Genomic DNA, 20,670 nt, shown 5'->3' on the forward strand with positions numbered 1-20,670 from the left:
GCTTAGGGTTTATGGGATTAAAAAAAAAATGTGTTCAATCACCAGGATGGGAGAAATGAGGCTAAACCACCTCTGGACCCTCTAATGGTTTTATCATAGAATTATAGCTGGAATGGGCTGGCGGGAACTTTGAGAGGTCGTGCAGTCCATCCCCCAGACTCCACACTGCTTTATCTCCAGCACTGAGGTCCGTGGGTAGCCGCCTCTCCTCAGGGATCACCCAGAGAGGAGTTTGTGTAACACTCCCTGGAAACTGAACCACATCCCTAAGCTTACAGTATAGGAAGTGTTTCACAGGTCCTATGAAAGTCACATGACCTAAGGCCATTTCTCCTCATCACATCCTTAGAAAGTGGAAGACTTTTGGATGTCATTTTTGGGAAGACTTCATTGGGGAGAATGCCTCCAGCCAAGAGGGTAGGAGCAACTCCTTCTGGTTTCAAAGAAAGGAAACCCAATGCCAAGTTCCCTTTGCGTAGAACTGCTGAATATCAGTCTTCAGAGGAAACTCAGGGGCCATCCAGTCCAACTGTGCCTGAAGATCTGGGGTCTTCTTAATGGTGCCCAGGCCCTTCTAGCAACTGGAAGCCCACTGTCCCCTCAGCCAGTTTCCTCTACTTTGTGAGAGTTCTCATGATCAGATAGCTATCTCTCCTACTGAGCCCAGATTCATATTTTCATTCTTTGCTTTTGCTGGGCTTCATTCTGTTCTCTGAAGCTACATGGAAGAATTCAAATTCCTCTGAATGACAGTCATATTCCTATCATATCATTATCATATTCATATCATATCATTATCATATTCATATTATATTATTATCATATTTACATCATAACATATTCATCCCAACTTTTCCCTTTCCAAAAACGAAGAAAGGACCAACTCAGCTTTTTCAGTTACTCTGCCCCGTCTCCCACCTCCCCAGTTCAATATATAGTCTATACCACTCAGCAGAATCTTGGTCTTTGTTTATTCTACCTACAAAATTGGGGTAATTCTGTCATTTGTTCCTACTGCCTAGAATGGTGAGGATTGTCTTGAGATGGAATATTGTTTCTGTTGCATTTGTCTTCAGTGCTAACACAGTGGGCTGGTGAGAGAGAGCCCTCTATCCTCACCATTTTCAGTTGCCTTTCCTAGCTGGGGGGCTCTGGGCCAGTCACTCTACCTCTCTGGGGGCTAGTTTCTTCCTCTGGAAAATCAGAGAGCTGGATTAAATGACTTCCAAGATTCCTTCTAGTTCAACAAGCTCACAAGGGCAGGTGTTGACACCAACTGGAGCCAACACCCTAGAAGCTTTTGTATCTTTGATCCTACTGCCTTCTGCTCATCTATCAACTGGTGAATAAACCAAGTTAAGGCTTCCCTGGTGGCTCAGAGGTTAAAGCGCCTGCCTCCAATGCGGGAGACCCAGGTTCGATCCCTGGGTTGGGAAGATTCCCTGGAGAAGGAAGTGGTAACCCACTCCAGTATTCTTGCCTGGAGAATCCCACGGACAGAGGAGCCTGGCAGGCTACAGTCCACGGGGTCGCAAAGAGTCTGACACGACTGAGCGACTTCACTTCAAACCAAGTTAAAGAAGATATAACTCTTGTCTGCTGGGAACCTACCTTCTGGTTCATGAGATAAGAGATACACAGAGGACAGAACCAGAGGACAGGGCAAGACATCTTATATCCAGGTGGGTGCCAGAAAGAGTATCCTGGAAGGGGGTTCTCACTGGTAAAAGCAACTGGTTGTGTGGTGGTATGCTGCAGGCCAGGTGTTTTCAGTAACAGTTAAGGGACTGTGTTTGTGAGTGTATAATTAAAAATAAAGCAGAATAAGAATATTTTTCTATACCATTATTCTCAGTCATGCACAATCTATGACAGGCTCTTAAAGCAGTAGATAAAGGGGCACAATTATAGCTAGCATTTAATCTCTACTGCTTTCCATAGCCTGAACCCTGCCCCACCAATCCCCGCCTGGGGGCCCCACCCCTTACCTAGGAATCTGTGGTCTGTGGGAGCCCCATTTATTTTACAGGGCATGGTAGCCAATGCCTGCTAACCACTGACACAGGATTGAAGGACAGAGGGAAGAGACCTGTGGGTCTGAAGAAAGAGCAAATCCTCAAAAGGATGAACTCAAAGCTTGCACCAGGCTGGGGAAGGGGTGGGGAGTGCAGCCAGCCAGGGCCTGGTCCAAGCCCCCATCGTGCCTTTGGACTATTGCCGTTTTGCTTCCACTCTTGTTCCCTTACAGAATATGCTCCATGCGGCAGCCAGAAGAAACATTTGAAAACAAATTAGATCATGCTGCTTCTCTGCTCTGGATCTTTCAATCACTTTCCAAAGTCCTGGGAACGGTATCCTAACCCAAGTTGAGGCCTCTCAGGTTTATGAGAATCAGCTTCCCACTATCCTTCCTGCCTAACTTCCCGCCTCCTCTCCTTTTGTGCTCCACTCCTTAACCACAGAGCATTCTCGATCTTGCCTACACCAGCCAGGCACACTCCTGCCTCAGGGCCTTTGCATAGGCTGTTCCCAGATATGTGGCTCACTCCCTTGTGTTCTCAAGGTCTTTACAAGGGAGGCATCCCTGATCACTGCACCTAGGGCAGCATTCCCACCTAGGGCAGCATTCCCTGCCGTTCTCTCCCTAACTCACACCACTTTTTCCCATAGTATTATTACTGCCTAATAGTGTACTATCATCAAATCTGTCTATTGTCTCTCTCTGTCACAAGAGGGAAGGGAACTTTGCCTTGCTTGTGTCACTGGTCACCTAGATGGGCCCTTTTATTCTAGTGCTGAGGGAAAGGTCCAGAGAGGTAAAAGGAATAGTCCACAGTGTGTTTCTGAGGGACCCAAGAGAAGAGCTCAAGCCATCCAGTCTCCAACCTGTGCATCTCTTATTAAGGCCTGCTGATTTTGATCTGAATATTTCAGCATTTAACGTTTTCCAGAGCATTTCCCACAAACATCGTTTTGTCTTATATGCAGAAACCTGCTGCCAGATTCTCAGTGTCAGCTTACAGAAGCATAAAGCGAACTTCAGAGATGAAGGGATTTTCTGAAAGTCACAGGGAGCTGGGGCTGGAACCCAGGGCCCACAGCGTGTGCCGGCCAGGGCTTCAGAGCTGCAGAACTTGCCTTTCAAAGAAGGAGGGCTGGCATTGTCGTTCGTTGTCCCCGTGTCCCCCTACCCCGCACCGCGGTAACCCGCCGCTCCCTTGCTAATCGACAGGTGCGTTTCTGAGCACTTCCATTTTCATCTGGCTTCTGAGAAATCCAGCCCCCTCCCCCAGGATCCGCACTCTCCAGTAGAAGCAGCCCGGACCAGGGGTGGGGGGAGAAGGAGGTGGAGGGGTGGCGGGGAGAGGAGGGTGGAGGGGTTTGTGCGGGGAGGGCCGTTTCTGATGCTAAATTGGCCCGCGCGGAATGAAAGCTGGAAGGAATGTGCGGTAATTAATAAGCACTCGGGCTCCCAAGGGAGCAGTCCTGTGGGTGAGAGGAGGCGGTGAGGTCCTGTTAAGGTGCAACAGATCTGGCCCCCTCTGAAATTAATCCAGCCCGCGGGACAAGCACCGTCTCTGCCCGAGTTGTAAAAAGACAACGCCATTTTAAAAATCATCCCCATCGACAAAAGCCTAAAATGGCAGGATGCCCCCGTCACCCTGTCTCTGTGTCGCTTCGACTCCGATTTGAGACGGGCGCTGTCAGCACCGGCGGTGGCCGGTCACGTGCAAGGTCCGAGGGGAGGTGTCCTGCAGTATAAAATACACACTGGCATTCTGCAGACTCTGTGTGAAACCCAGAAGGTAAAATATCTTAGTAATAATCTTTTATAAGGATTGGATGTTGAAGTAGTATTTTGGATATATTGAGTTAAAAATATTAAGGTTAATTTTGGCTGTTTCTTCTTAACAATTTTAATGGGACTACTAGAAAATTTAAAATGACATATGTGGCTTGCATTCAGCATTCCCTGGAACTGGCTCATGCCAGCTCCGGAGAATCAACAGTGTGCCTTTCCTCCCAACTCTGTGTTTAGTGAGGTCAGGTTAGCGTCTTGAAATTAGTATTGGTGGGATTTTTAACACTAAAATTGGCAAGTGCTAGAAATCAGGGTTTTTTTTTTTTTAAAGAGCTGGTTTATCAACACACTACTCCTTACATTATATTTCCCTGTTAGTTCTATTCGAGGTGTTTTGTTTCTTAAGATGTCCTTTCTGGGTATGCAGTTTGCGGGTGGGAGTTTTGTGTGCTTTCCTCTGTCCCTTTTCCCTAGTGCTTATATTCTTGTTTTTATTTATTTATTCACTCATCCACAAGCATTGAATGAGCACTGTGCATAAGGTACTGTTTTAGACCATACAGATTTATAATGAATAAGTCACATTCCTGCTCCAGGAGCACTCAGGATCTAGTGGGAATGAGAACAGAAGTTGGGGCAAAGTGCTGTCGCAGTGGTGGTGCTGTTTAGTTGCTAAGTCCTGTCTGACTCTTTTCTGACCTCATGGACTGTAGCCCATCAGGCTCCTCTGTCCATAGGATTTCAGCAGGGGTGAAGGTGAGGTCAAATGAATAGGACAACCTGCAGAGCATGGACAAGGGTGAGACACAGGGGCAGGAAAGGCTTCAGAGAGGAAAGGTTATTTGAGCAGGGTCTTCAAGGATGAATAGGAGTTTGTCAGGAGAGACTCTGGGAAAGATCATTCCAGCTTGGGATCACGACAGCATGGGACACAGAACAGAGGAGTGATGTTAGATAAGACTGGAAGAGAATTTTGGAACACAAAGAAGAAGCCTTTGTGAAACATGCAAAAAAACCTCAGAAAGATTTTCTCTTTTCCTTCCTTCTCCCCTTCCCCAGCGTCTCTTTCTAATAATGGGAAATTGGAATGTAGAGCATTTATCCTTTTAAGCCCCTTCTCCCAGGGGTCAGGGATTACATGAAGGAGATAAGGCTTTTCATGCCAAACCCTGGGCGGAGTGATGAGGAGATCAGACTGGACCCCTCGTAGGGCAGTGGACTCAGAGACTCTGTGTGTGGACTTTGGGGTGCTCCATTTCATTATTTGGAGTGTTCCTAAGGAGGTGGATGTCTTTGGAATCAAAGGGTGTGTCACTGAGATGAGGAGTGAACAGGAAATAAGGTCGCTACCTCTTGGTGCCAGTGGCAGAGTGATGCCAGAGCAAAGGGTGCTGAAAAGAGTGTGGCCAGAGGCTTGGTGTTTGTAGTAGGAAAACCATCCCCTCATTTTGACCTCAGTTTTCTCATCTCTAAAATGTTTAAGTCATATTCAATTCTGTGTTTCAACATTTATCATAGTTGTTGATTATTTTATGTTTCTTCTCCATGAGTTGTAAGAATATTTTCTATTTCCCATAAGTAAACCCTAATTTATTTTTTATTTATGTGCTTTTGGTCAGTAGTGCATAAGGAAAAAAAGCTTTCTCATTTCTAGTCCAATATCGTTTCCTTCCTCGCTTGTCAGGGGTTGTCTCAGTCTATTCTTAGATCAGGGAATATTTAGATGCTAGAGGCAGAGATTCGCCTACCTAGACCAGGTGCCCAGGGTGAGACCTTCTTTTCATCATCTCTCCGTGACTGAGGGTTCATGAAACTTCAGAAACCAGTGGGCTCAGAGCCAAGGTTTTCCGAACTGGATGGGGTGATGTGTGTTCTGTCTGACCATTTCTCTTTTGCACCTGTAGCTCACTCGTCATGACTGCCCACTTCTGTCAGAGGGTGCCCCTTCATGACGGATTTGTCTCGCCTTTTTCTCTCTGCTCTAGAGCTATCCGTGGGTCCTTGGGGAGTCAGAGGACAGGGCTCCACTGGATGAAGGAGGCTCCGTTCTTCCAGCAGGGCTCTCCTCTAGCCATCTGTCAGATGGCTCCCAAGAGCCTTCCTTCTCCTCATCCTCATGGCATGATCACTTGCCCCAACCCCCAGCTCCAGAGACACCTCCTGTTTCCTCTCTGAATCAACTCCTTCAAGTTCTCTTTGTGAAATCTCGCTAGTCTTGAGCCTGTACCCACCGCCCCGCCCCTCTGCCCCGCTGATCACCTATAGACATTTGCTGTGGGTCCTCACCTGCTCCTTCACGTCTGCATCTTGTCCTCCAAAGCATACAGTAGGTCTGGGAGTATGTGGACCCTGTAGAGAGAGGGGGCAGGAGGAGATGCCTGCTGGCTGGCAAATAAACGCCAGGACAAGTTTCCAGCTCATTGGCACCTTACCTGCTTTGTCTGTAAGATGGGAATAATATTCCCTGTCCTCCTTCACAGAGACTTTTTTGGAGGATCAAAATGGACAATAGAAAACAGGATTTGAAGGGCTTAATAAGTGACCAGGAAATAGGTGGAATTGAGGTGCCCCTCCCAGGCCTTGATCTCTGAACCCTCAATGATGGATCGATTAAGTGTCATGACAATAGTTCCAGTGATGTTTCCCTAAAGCTATTTCTGTGATAAACATACAAACAGGAAAACTTGGACATCGGTCTGTCTGGAACCGAGCATGATTAGTTAAAAAAGAAGGGAAGACTCAGGGTGATGGTGGTCACAGAAGCTGTTTTCAAACATGTCAGGGGCTGTCTGGTGGTAGATGCTGGCTTAATGGAGCTGGAAGGTGGGAGCAGTCTGTAGATACGCAGAAGTGGGCAGAGATCTCAGGGAGGAAGGAAGTTTCTAAGTAGAGCTGTCCCATGGGTCCTGGGCTGTGGGCGCCAGAGGACCCCTCAGAGGTGCTTGCAAAAGGGTTGCTTATTCTCCAGACAGATGTGAAAATGAGGGCAGCTTCTCTGGAGGACAGGAGCAGCTCAGACCGTGGTTCTCTTTGTGCTACTCAGACCTTATACTGGATAACTGTCCCGGAGGCTAGGGCGGGGTGCAGAGGCCCACACTCACTGCTTTGGTGCCGAGCCCTTCTCCACCACTCTGTTAGCGGAATGGAGTCTAAGAGAAGATGTACCACTTGCCCCAGGTGTACGGCAGAGCCAGAGTTCAAACTTGGTCTCTCTGACTCAGAGCAGGTGCTGGTGTGGCTTCTGGCCACCACCAGGAAAGTGAATGTTAAAGTTGCTCTGTCGTGTCTGATTCTTTGTGACCCCATAGCCTATTCAGTCCATGGAATTCTCTAGGCCAGATTACTGGAGTGGGTAGCCTTTCTCTTCCCCAGGGGATCTTCCCAACCCAGGTCTCCTGCATTGCAGGCAGATGGATTCCTTACCAGCTGAGCCATGAGTGGTGTGTTAATTCTCTCTTCTCCTTCAGTCCCTGGCTCTCCTTCCTCTTGTGAAGCCTGCCCCTTACAAGTGCTGCTTCTCAGCTCCCTCTCTTAGCCCCCTGCTGCCCGGGGCTCTGCACTGTGGCCTCTCTACTTAGCTTGGATCCTGAGCTGGCTCATCCCAGGGTGTCTCCCTGGAGGACCCTGGACCCCTTGCTCCCCTGTCAGCCCATGCCTGTCCTTCAGCCCTGCAGCCCTGCCTTGCGGTACAGGGCTCTTTGGGGATGTTGGCACACTCATGGCCCATGCCTATCAGGTGGCTGATCCTCTGGGCCCCTAGCCCTCCTGCCCTCTCTTCTCAGCTCCCTTCCTTATTGCCAAAGTGCCCATTCAAACAGTCGCTGCTCTTTTCATCCCCCCCCCAACACCCAGCTCTACCCTCCCTGCCCAGGGCAGAAGGATGACCCTTCATGAGCACTTTATCCCCTCCTGGTGCTCCGCTGTGACTTTAGCTCAGGTTGTCCGGTTTCCTACATGACTGAACGCCTCCCCGTTGCCAGAAGACATCTTCCAGTTCTGATCTCATGGCTCTGCCTAAAGATTGAGGTATTGTGACCTCTTCATACTCCACCACAGTCTATTCCCCAGCATTAATATCCCAATCTTACACATCACACTCTGGTTTCGGGACACACCTCAGGGCTCCGCAAACTCACCATCTCTTTTCACAGCTCCATACTTCTGTACATGCTCCTCCCTCCATTAGCCCTCCACGTCGTCCACATGTTCTCTCTCTGGTATCCAGTTTCCTTTCGCTACAAAGATTTTCCTGGTTCCCCCCAAGCAAAATTAGTTGCTCCTTTTTATATTTCCTACAAGCTTCAGTTTATACCTCTGGTACTTTGCACAGTGTTTCCCCCACTAATCCATAAGCACCTTGCGGGCAGGGGTGAGTCTTCTTTGTCCTTGTAGCTCTAGTGCCTGTGGCAGGCCTGATGCAGAGTTGGTGCCTGGCCCATGCCTCGTAAATGAATGGGTAAGTCCCTCGCTTCCACGCTGCTGACGTGGAAACGGCAGGCATAGCAATGACATATAGTGAGCAACAGCAAACCTACGACCGTGAAAGCTGGTTTTCCCCCTCTCTTTCTGAAGGAGACATAATTTTAAAACATTTGAGAATAACCATAACTTAGAAAACCATTTATGGAGGGGGAAGTACTTTCCCTTACTGTGTAAACATCCTTGGCAATGTGAACACCTGAATGTGTCTTAGATCATCACTACCATGCCAACCCATTGGTAAGAAAAAGGAAACTCCCATGAATATATTTATCCCTTGCATAAAGTTGTATTTTTTTTTCAGAGACCTCCATATGTGCGATCTCACTTGATCTTCATAACCTCCATGAGGTTGATTGCAAAAATGGCTCTAATTTTCCATCTCTCTGGACATGTGCCCTCTATAAAGAGCCTTTTCAGCCCTTCCTACAGTGGCAGACTCCACTTCCTTATCCCTGGGATCTGTGTTGGCCTCGTGACTTGCTTTGGCCCGTAGGACTCTTGGAAGTGACATCATGCTAAATATAAGTTTAGGCCACCAAATGCCTTGCAGCTTCTTCTCGCTCTGTTGGACTCCTGTGACTATCATGGGATAAGTGTAGGCTGGTCTTCTAGAGATTAAGAGGTCGCATGAAGCAGAACTGAGCCACCTGATTCATCCTAGTGAAGACCTCTGCCACATGAACAAGCCCACCAAAGCCAACTCTCCACATGCTAGCAGACCCATGAGCAGGGCCATCCTAGACCCAAGGCAATCTTCAGTTTGTGAGCTAAACTGTTTTTTTAACGCCTGTAAGTTTGGGGTAGTTTATTATGTGACTCTAGCTAATTGATAACACTCCCTGTGAGAGAAGCAGGACAGGAATGGCAGTTATAGGTGAGGAGGCTTGATGATCCAAAACTCCAGCTCCTAATTCAGTGCTGTTTCCACAATGGTTTTCAATAATTGGTTGATCACAGTCCTTCCTTCAAGTAAAATTGTATGGAGTCCCAATATGGAAAACTAGTCAATAGAACACTCTTTCTATTGAAGCTGGTCCAGGGCCCTAAATATACTGTTTATTTACATTATGGTCCAGTGTAATATATATCAGATACTTAAACTTGGCTTTGAGACAGTTGGTGGCATTCAGGGCAAGCAGAATATATGGTTTATGGGTGGCAATAACCTCAATCTAGTGGGAGAAAAACAGATCAAACCTGAAATGATGATGAACAGTATTAAAATAGTGACATACATATGTTGAGCTTTGTGGTGGACGTTCTGGATCCTCAGAGTGCAGTAGCTGTGGTAGTGGTTGACTGAAGATATTCGGAACAGGCGTCATGGAAAAGGTGGATTGAAAAGCAGGATAAGATGTTAATGAGTGAAGGAGAGAAAGAGCCTTTTTAGGGAGGAAAATGATATAGCTCCAGGGAGGGAAGGAGCATTATTTTTTGTGGGACAGGTCAGGAGGTTTGGTTCACAGGGTTAAAGGGGCTGCTGGAAGGGTTAAAGGGGCTGCCTTGGAAGGGAGCGAGTTAACCATGGCAGTGGGACAGTGTCAGAGAAGTCCTTTAAGACCCATGTCTTCCATGAAACCTTCAAAGACTAGTTTATCTTATATCTGAACTTCATGTCCTGCAATAAGTGTTTCATGATTTTTCTCCTACTCCCGAGTGCATGTTCCGGACGGGCAGAGCTGGCTTCCTCTTTTCTTGATGTCATCCTGACGGTTGACTGTCTCCTGGGAGAGTTGATACTTGTGCACTGAGCAGCTGATGAACTTCACGGTGTCAGGTTCCTATAACTCACAGCACTGGGATCACAGTTCCTCTCCTGGACTCCTGCTTAAGAAAGTCCCGAAGATTATTCTAATCACAACAGTCGGTCTAGCTCTGTGGTTGGGGAAATGTGATGCTAACAGAGAGGGAAAATTGGATTTCACAGCTTTTAAGTCTCTGACTTCTGGATTGTATGGAATGGGGAAAAGGGCTTATTAGCCATTAATGCTGTGGAGACTATTATGGGAAATATGCTAGTTTTAAACATGTTCACCAGTTCTTTGGCAATCCTTCCATCAAAAGGTAGCTCTTGTTTGCTAATATTTTCTTCCAGGCTGTAGGTTATCTTTTTGTTTTATTTATGGTTTCCTTTGCTATGCAAAAGCCTTTAAGTTTGATTAAGTCTCATTTGTTTATTTTTGCTTTTATCCTATTGCCTTGGGAAACTGACCTAAGAAAACATTGGTATGATTTATGTCAGAGAATCTTGCCAACTTTCTCTTCTAGGAATTTTATGGTGTCATGCCTGACATCTGAGTCTTTGGTCATTAAGCATTATTTACAATAGGCAAGACGTGGAAGCAACCTAAATGTCCATTGACAGATGGGCCGGTAAAGGAGACATAGTATATGTAAATGTGCATATGCATATACGTGTGTGTGTGCATACATACACACATACATGTGCCATGTCCATCATATATGAATATTACTCAGCCATAAAAAGGTATGAATAAGGCCGTTTGCAGCAACATGAATGAGCCCAGAGAATATTATACAAAGTGAAAAAAGTAAAAAAGAGAAAGACAAATACCATTTAATACCATTCATATGTGGAATCTAAACTGTAATACAGAGGAACTTATTTATGAAACAGGAACAGACTCACAGAAATAAAGAACAGACTTGTGGTTGCCAAGGGGAGGGGAGGTGGAGGAGGGCTGGATTGGGAATGTGAGATTAGCAGAGGCAAACCATTACACATAGAGTGAATAAGCAACAAGGTCCTACTGTATGCACAGGGAACTGTATTCAGTAGCCTGTAATACACCACAATGGGGAAGAAAACAAAGTGATTCAGATATATATACACATGTATGTACACCAGAAATTAACACAACATTGCAAACAAACTATACTTCAATAAAAAATAAATTTTAAAAATGGCAAAGCTTATTCTCTTCCTCTTGATTATGGGCTGGTGTTTGTGACTTGCTTCTTATACATAGAAAGTGACAAGTGTCACTGCTTGACTTTTTTTTTTTTCATTTTTATTTTATTTTTTTTAATTTAAATTACAACCCAATCAAAAAATGGGCCAAAGAACTAAACAGACTGCTTGACTTTTGAAGCTAGCTCAGAAAAGGCAGTATAGCTTCTGCCTAGCTCTCTGTATCTTTGGACTTGCACGTTTGGAGCCCTGAGCCACCATGTGTATCAACCCTATTTTCTATTTTCTGTATCTTATTGCTTTGCTATTTGCTATTTTAATGCTTTGCTAACCCCAAAGGGACTTTCCCTCCAAAATTAGCTAATTCCTAGAGACAGCAAGGAACTCACCTGGGAGCACATCCTTCTTATGCAAACTAGCTGATACAGATAGAGTCCGTGTCCCCAGTCCCCTCCTATATTGGGCTTTCACATTCTGGGCCATTATTCATCTGCTCTGATCATCTCAGGGCCAGATACCAGACAACTAGGGATAACTTGCATGCCCGTGAGCCTGATGAAATTATTTAAACTAGCCAGTCTTAAGCCTGCTTCCTCTGCTCCACCATTTCCTCCCACAGAAATGCAATAAAGGTTCTCACCTACATTCCACCCTACCCCATCCCCTAACTGACCCTGGTGCTTCCCCTTTTGGCTGTCTGTGGTGCAGTATGCCTCCTTCTCTTGGGATCTGTGAATTTCTAAACTGTCTTTTCAGTGGAAAATGTCTCCTGATCTCACTATACCTCAATAACTATAAAACCTAGATTTTAAAAGACCATGTAAGAAGACTGGGTATACTGAAGCCACCGTACAGGAGGGACCACATGTAGAGATGACACAGAGGAGGAAGGAGCTGCTCAAGGAGCCCCAGGTGATGTTGGAGCCTTTTTAACTCAAGTGCTGCATATGTGTGGGATCCTTTGAGAAGACCCCTGCTCCAGCCATCTTCTGATTGCAACCTCATGGAAGACACCTAGCAAGAATTGCCAGTGAATCCCCAGAACTGTGAGATAATTATAATGAATGACTTATTACTTTGTATCACGAAATTTGGATGGCTTGTTTCAGTCAAAGGTATCTGAAACAGGAGGGATGACCAAAGTCATGGTTCTGTTGATTTCATTTCTGTTCCCTCTGGCTGTTGAATCACTGTTCATGCCTTTTAGGATCATTTAATTCCTGAAGTTTGAAATGCCTCTAGTTCTAGCAAGATTCTGTAGACTGACCCTACCCACCACCCCAAGGCAGTTAGTAATAGCCCTCTTGTATCGCTTGGTGCAATGCCTTAAAGAAAACATCTAAAACTATTTAGAAATATTTCTAGGGGCACCAGGATGAAATACAGAGCTCAGCATGGCCAATCAGAAAAAAAGAACAGGGGAGAAAATAAAAACGAGACAAACCAGGCTTTCAAAGAAAATTGAGGATCTGGAGAGCCTTCAAGTCTTTTGATTTATATTTAAACATTTCTCAAGATTGAAGTCTTGATTAGCCTAGTCCTCTCAAGTTCTGCCCCAGCCCTGATTTATGGGAAGGCCAAGCCGAAGCAAAATGAAAGCAAAATGAGATATTCTTTAAAATTACCTTGGAGCACTTGAAGGAGGGCACAAGTGCTAACGTGGAGATTAAAAAGGAAGTGATGAGATGGGCTTCTGAAACCCTTGATCTGCAGACGTCTGGACTGTAGGGAGGGGGGCTTATGAGTGATGGGCTACAATCGCTGCAGGTGAGACCCCTGCAGGATGCTTTGTTTGGCTTGGCTCCCTGTAGACTGAGCTCTCCATCAAAGAGTGGCTCTGAGAGCCCAGGCTGGCATTATGATTTGGTGACCCTTCCTTCATTAGCTGGAAGGGAGAAACTTCTAGCACAGAGAGAATGACAGGAGTGTAAAGGGAGGAGGAGATGGATTGGCTGTGGAATGTAATAGTAGAAATCAAACCCACATTAGCTCAGAGGCTGAATCACCTTTAGACCTAGGTAAGAGGAGGCTTTGATCCAGGCTCCCTACTCTGCCCCTCTCCCAGCCACTTTCCACCTGGGCAAGAAACCTATGGGACCACAAAGACATGCTCACAGTAGCTGACTGTCTAGGCTTCACCCTGGGTATCTGGGATCTGTAATTTCCTGACTAAATGGTTCCAAGCCCACTCCCAGGGGCTGCATGGGCTTCCTCTTTGGTTCATTCATCTGAAAACAGACCAGGTGCTGTGTGTACCCCAAGACTTGAGGGTTGGACTGGTGGTGGCTATTAATAGGAGGAGGACATGGGACACATGGTCTGGCATGTTCACTTGCACGTGCACAAGGAACTTAAAATGTGGACAAAGCCAAGGGTGGAAAGAAGAAAGTGGTATTGGCTAGACCCCAGACCCTATACCTTCCCAGGCTCTGGTACAGAAAACTGAGTATTCTAAATTCAAACTTGGTTTTCCAGGTTGATATAAATATATATTTGGATGGAGGAGGAGAGGACATATTTAATTTGCATTTGTTATCTTGATTTCTCACTCTTGCCTATGTAGCCATATGGCATATATATATGGGCCTTCTTGTGCACTCTTGCCCCACCCTGCAAATGTTAGGAGAGGGCATGAGCAAAGGGCAGAGACAGAGTGTGACTTTGGTCTGTTGTGTTGACCACAGTGAGCTTGGCCTTTGACTAGCCTTCTCCCTTGAGGGTAGGATGATATTTGTGTGATGGTATTGCTTTCAACTTTAATATCTCTCACATGTCTTCTCAGCTCAAGAGTCAGCCATGGCTCCTCTCCTCTATGGGAAGAGCCCTGAAGATCTGTGGAACATTCTGGATTTAGTCTGCTGTCTTAAACCTACCTTCTACAACTATCCTTTTTGCCTCCATGGACCTTCTGTGTGCTAGTAAAAACTTCACTATTTCTCCGTGCTCTCCTCTACCACATACACACACACACACGGGTGAGCATGTTCCTTGCTCTCAGTTTACTCACAACACCTTCTTTCTCAAATACCATTCCTCTTGTTCACCTGTTCAAATCCTGCTGCTGCTGCTGCTGCTGCTGCTAAGTCGCTTCAGTTGTGTCCAACCCTGTGCAACACCATAGACGGCAGCCTACCAGGTTCCCCCATCCCTGGGATTCTCCAGGCAAGAACACTGGAGTGGGTTGCCATTTCCTTCTCCAATGCATGAAAGGGAAAAGTGAAAGTGAAGTCGCTCAGTCATGCCTGACTCATAGCAGCCCCATGGACTGCAGCCCACCAAGCTCCTCCGTCCATGGGATTCTCCAGGCAAGAGTACTGGAGTGGGGTACCATTGCCTTCTCTGATTCAAATCCTACCCATTTTTAAAGATCTAGTTTAAGTTGAACCTCTTAAACTTTGTTTATCCATTAATTCCTTCATTGAATTCATCAATAAAACTCTGGCATATCTACAAGCTCTTCAAAGTTTCTTAGTTATAGATTTTGTATCTGAAGCTGCGTGGCATATTTCTCATGAGTGGGGACTCTCTGCTCGGTCACTTTCACATTCCACTCATTGGTCAGCAGAAGATAATGATAAACTCTCTGCTCGGTCACTTTCACATTCCACTCATTGGTCAGCAGAGGATAATGATAAAGAGTTGATATGAGGCAAAGATCTATTGATTAAGTAATAAGCAGATTGATGGAGCAATCAGTTGGTTAGCCACAAACCTCCCTCCCACATAAAGGAATTTGCAAAGAGCTTGGATAGTCTGGCTTCCATTCTCTCCTTGCCATTTTTTATCATTCCACTAGTTTATTTCTATTCCGTTATGTATCTATCATGCTGGGATTTATTTCAGCCTTTTTAAACATATTGATATTTTGACTTGAAGTCTTAATGAGAATGATTTCTTTATTACAAATTTGAGTTTTTATTTGCAATTTATAACAAATTACTCTCATAGACAAGCATATGTTGAAATAAATAGGCTCAGTAATTTATTATTTCTTATTATTTCCACATGACTTTGGTCTAACAGAATCCCTATTTCTATCTTTTTTTTTCTTGTTTGGGAACGCATGCACACCCGTGGTGGATTCATGTCAATGTATGGCAAAACCAATACAGAATTGTAAAGTAAAATAAAAAAAAAATAAAATAAAAAAAATAAAAATAAAAAAAGAAAATATGTTATATAAGAACAGTTGTTCTTGAAAGGATGACCCCTGGACCAGTACCATCAACATCACCTTGATCTACTATTTGAGTAAGCCCTTCAGGTGATTTTTATGTATGCTAAAGTTTGAGAACCACTTTATTAGTTGACCCCTTCATGGATCACTTCCTTGTCATGGTAAAGGGACTTGCATAACTCAATGAAGCTATGGGCCATGCCTGGTAGGGCCACCCAAGATGGATGGGTCGTAGTGGAGAGTTCTGACAAAATGTGGTCCAGTGGAGAGGAAATGGCTATCCAATATTCTTCCCATGAGAACCCCATGAACTGTATAAAAAGGCAAAAAGATATCACACTGAAAAATGAGCTCCCTCCACCCCCAGGTCAGAAGGTGTCCAGTATGCCACAGAGGAAGAGTGGAGGAAAATTACTAATAACTCCAGAAAGAATGAAGTGGCCAGGCCAAAGTGGAAACAACACTCAGCTGTGGATATATCTGGTGATGAAAGCAAAATCCAATGCTGTAAAGAATTGCTGTAAAAGAATTTGCATAGGAACCTGGAATGTCAGGTCCATAAATCAAGGTAAATTGGACTTGGTCAAGCAGGAGATGGCAAGAGTAAACATCAAAATCTTAGGAATCAATGAACTAAAGGTGAATTTAATTCAGATGATCATTATATATACTACTGTGGGCAAGAATCCCTTAGAAGAAATGGATACCACTTTAATGGCAGAAAGCAAAGAGGAACTAAATAGCCTCTTGACAAGGGGGAAAGAAGAAAGTGAAAAAGCTGGCTTAAAACTCAATATTAAAAAACTAAAATCATGGCATCTGGTCCCATCACATCATGGCTAATAGAGGGGGAAAAGTTGGAAGCAATGACATATTTCCTCTTTGTGGGCTCTAAAATTGCTGCAGATGGTGACTGCAGCCATGAAATTAGAAGACGATTGCTTCTTGGAAGGAAGCTATGACAAATCTAGGCAGTGTATTGAAAAGCAGAGACATCACTTTGCTGACCAAGTCTATCAAGTCAAAGCTATGGCTTTTCCAGTAATTATGTACAGCTATGAGAGCTGGACCGTAAAGAAGGCAGAATGCTAAAGAACTGATGCATTCAAAATGTGGTGCTGGAGAAGACTTTTGAGAATCCTTTGAAGGAGATCGAACTAGCTGATCTTAAAGGAAATCAATCCTGAATACTCATTGGAAGGACTGATGCTAAAGCTGAAGCTCCAATATTTTGGCCCCTTGATGTGAACAGCCAACTCACTGGAAAAAACCCTGATGCTGGGAAGGATTGAAGGCAGAAGGAAAAGAGGGTGACAAAGGATAAGATGGCTGAATGGCATCACCAATTCAGTGGGCATGAACTTGGCAAACTCTGGGAGATGGTGAGGGATAGGGAGGCCTGACGTGCTGCAGTCCATGGGGTCGCAAAGAGTTGGACACAACTTGGCGACTGAACAACTATTAGTTGAAAAAAAACACTGAGCTGGCAGTGGAGACTCTGAATTTTGGCTCTGCCTCTTATTAAAAGCCTGTGTGACTCATCTTAAGTCTTAATTTCCTCATGCCAGCTTTTCTGTCTGTCTTAGTGTCTTTGGGGATAAAGATAGACTATTCTCATTTTAGTTTTTTGTACTGGCAACATGGTGAAAATAACAATGATATTTACTGCACAGGATTTTTAAAGATCAAATAGTTCATTGCATGCACACTCTTGCAGGATTCTTTCTAAAATCCCCAGAATTATCAAGGGAGCCCAGATTCTCAGTATTCTACACTGGATTGCACAATCAAGGAACCTTGGTTTCTACCATATGTAGGTGTTACAGCCCATTGGGGAGTGCACACTCACTTGGCCGTATAGTGTATTTGAGGTGTTGGAATAAATGGTACATATGAGGGACAATAAGCTTAGAAGAGGAAGCAGCTTCTGAAAGTTGGCATGGTCACACAGAATGGTGCATATAAAATGTGGGTTTTGGGTTGGGTCTTAAAGATAAGCTGTGGAGAGACAGATAGTGGAGAAGGGCACTTTTGGTTAGTCTGGTGCATGAATGCCAGGATTAAATATGCAAACTAAAATGGGGGATGGAGATGGGGTCATCTACCAGCGATTGGGTTGATGTTGAGGGATGTTGTGGAAAAAAGTTTGAAAAGGATGTTGGGGCCAAGTATTGAGGGTCTTGATGATGGGAAAGGAATCTGGAAACTCTGAGTGAGAAAACTGGCAGAATAGGTCACTGGTCATATTTTAGATTTTTCTAGGATCAGTGGGATATTTGGTCGGTGATATGTTGGGGACATCTTATCACATACTTTCAGGGAAGAAGACAGAGTCTGAGGACTGAACCCTTGAAGCTTGTCTTGGGAACTGCCTTGGCTAGCTCCATGGAATCGGCCTAAATACACATGTTAATTAATTCCCAATAGTTTTAAAGACTAGCCTAACCACAGTTTCAGATACCCCAGAGGAAAGGGAGCAAGTTCATCACAGCAGTGGTTCTCAATCTTTGCTACATAGTGGAATCACATGGGGGCTTTAAAAAAATCCATATCCAGACCATATACCAGGGGAGTTCCCTGATAGCCTATTGGTTTTGATTCTGGGTTTTCATTGCTTTGGTCTGGTTGGGGAACTGAGATCCCACAAGCCATGTGGCACAGCCAAAAAACAGCACGTGGATTCTACCCCAGAGATTTTGAGTTAACTTGTCCAGCTTGGGCCCATGCACTGTTATGTTTTAAAAGCTCCCCAAGTGGTTCTATTACAGATAGTATGCAACCAACCCAACAATTTGTGATATATTCTGCTCAATAAGGGAGTGTTTCTGTTTCAGACATCAGCTGTCTCTGAGTTTTGGTGACTCTTCAAATAATGGAGCAGATTGCCATGGTCTTGGTAGGCTGAGGAGTGTGGCAGATATGAGTGATCTTGGCTGGCATATTAAAAAATATGGACCCAGGAAAGAAAACAGAAGGTGCAGTGGAGAGGACTCTGGGTATAGGCATCTGACGACCTCCACATAATGCCCAACAAGGAATCAGAAGCTACAGATCAGAACTGTAATTGTAAAAGTGTTGTCTAATTTCTCAGACTTTATATCTCTCATATATTTACTTGTTTGTCCTCCTCTCTGTAGTCCCATAGAAACTACCAGTAAATCTTTGGAATTGAAAATGGATGGCAAGCCTGTTTTTAGGACTTGTAAGGAAAAATGGGAGACTTTGTGACATAACATCTTGAAGGAAGGAACCCCCAGCCCAGGCCTAGATATTGACAACTGTTAAAAGGAAAAAGAACAGGGCTGCCAGGAAGAAAGCCAGCTGGGAACAGAAGTCCCTTGTGGCTTCCTTGTGTTTAAAAGTGCAACATACTCAATTCTCAGCACACAGAATTTATTAAGTAAATGACTGTCAAGTTGATATGTGTTCTAGTCCTGGCTTCTGTTCCTTCTGGATTGTGTATCCTTGAGCATGATTTTCGTTCATAGAGCTCTGCTTCCTCCTCTGTAAAGAGGGGATAGATCATATCCTAATATTCAGTCTTCAGGGCAAATGAACTAATGAACTTCAAGGAGTCTACGGTTGGAGCTTAAGGTGCTGTGTCTTTTTTTAAATTTAAATTTATTTATTTTAATTGGAGGCTAATTACTTTACAATATTGTATTGGTTTTGCCATACATCAACATGAATCTGCCACAGGTGTACACGTGTTCCCCATCCTGAACCCCCCACCCCCTTCCCTTCCCTTACCATCCCTCTGGGTCATCCCAGTGCACCAACCCCAAGCATCCTGTATCCTGCATTGAACCTAGACTGGCGATTCGTTTCTTATATGATATTATACATGTTCCAATGCCATTCTCCCAAATCATCCCACCCTCTCCCTCTCCCACAGAGTCCAAAAGACTGTTCTATACATCTGTGTCTCTTTTGCTGTCTCGCATACAGGGTTATCGTTACTATTTTTCTAAATTCCATATATATGTGTTAGTATACTGTATTGGTGTTTTTCTTTCTGGCTTACTTCTCTCTGTATAATCGGCTCCAGTTTCATCCACCTCATTAGAACTGATTCAAATGTATTCTTTTAAATGGCTGAGTAATACTCCATTGTGTATATGTACCACAGCTTTCTTATCCATTCATCTGCTGATGGACATCTAGGTTGCTTCCATGTCCTGGCTATTATAAACAGTGCTGCGATGAACATTGGGGTACATGTGTCTCTTTCAATTCTGGTTTCCTCGGTGTGTATGCCCAGCAGTGGGATTGCTGAGTCATAAAGCAGTTCTACTTCCAGTTTTTTAAGGACTCTCAACACTGTTCTCCATAGTGGCTGTACTAGTTTGCATTCCCACCAACAGTGTAAAAGGGTTCCCTTTTCTCCACACCCTCTCCAGCATTTATTGCTTGTAGACTTTTGGACAGCAGCCATTCTGACTGGCATGAAATGGTACCTCATTGTGGTTTTGATTTGCATTTCTCTGATAATGAGTGATGTTGAACATCTTTTCATGTGTTTGTTAGCCATCTGTATGTCTTCTTTAGAGAAATGTCTATTTAGTTCTTTGGCCCTTTTTTTGATTGGGTCATTTATTTTTCTGGAATTGAGCTGCAGGAGTTGCTTGTATATTTTTGATATTAGTTGTTTGTCAATTGCTCTGTCTTTAATGACACCATTTCCCCAAAGTCTCAAGTTTTAGCTTAAAATGTCATATACAAAGTGCCTTCATTCATTCATCAAAATTTTACTGAGCACCTACTCTATGCATGGCACTTAGGACTCAGCAAAGAGCAACAACAATAAAAAGACCCTGGTCTCCTGTTGTTTCTACTCTAGTGGAGAGACACATGATAAACTCCTTAATTTATCTGTGTTTGTTTAATACAGAAACAAGGAAACATTATTATCTGAGGTCACACAGTGCTCTAGGAGACCCAGGCCCCTGGTCTTCCATGGAATACACCAGAGGTTTCAGGAGAGTCTCATGAGGATCCAGTAAAATGATGTAGTCACACTGTTTGCAGACTTCAACACTATGAAAATATGGCTATTTTTAAAAAGTGTTTATTTACTTATTTGGATGTGCCAGGTCTTAGTTGCAGCAGGCAAACTCTTTGGCCTGGCATGTGGGATCTAGTTCACTAACCAGGGAATGAACTCAGAAGGATGATTACTTTTTACAAGAATTTTATAATTCCAAGTTACTAATGTACTGTGTGCTAGAAAACAGCAGATTCAGTGTTTGAAAGGTGTGAATTCTCTAAACTGCTTTC

The 20,670-nt window shown here is 44.4% G+C and overlaps 1 protein-coding gene and 1 non-coding gene across 6 annotated transcripts in view; one reads left to right on the top strand and one right to left on the bottom strand.

Annotated features, from left to right (window-relative positions):
- Nucleotides 1–20,670, bottom strand: part of SLC14A2 (solute carrier family 14 member 2) — a 506,126-nt gene that overhangs the window by 107,741 nt on the left and 377,715 nt on the right. The gene's annotated exons all lie outside the window — the stretch shown is intronic.
- TRNAW-CCA lies at nt 1,365–1,436 on the top strand. Its single transcript has one exon. It is a non-coding gene; the product is annotated as a tRNA-Trp (tRNA).

This window comes from Oryx dammah, unplaced genomic scaffold (assembly GCF_014754425.2).
Source record: "Oryx dammah isolate SB20612 unplaced genomic scaffold, SCBI_Odam_1.1 HiC_scaffold_22, whole genome shotgun sequence".
Taxonomy (NCBI): domain Eukaryota; kingdom Metazoa; phylum Chordata; class Mammalia; order Artiodactyla; family Bovidae; genus Oryx; species Oryx dammah.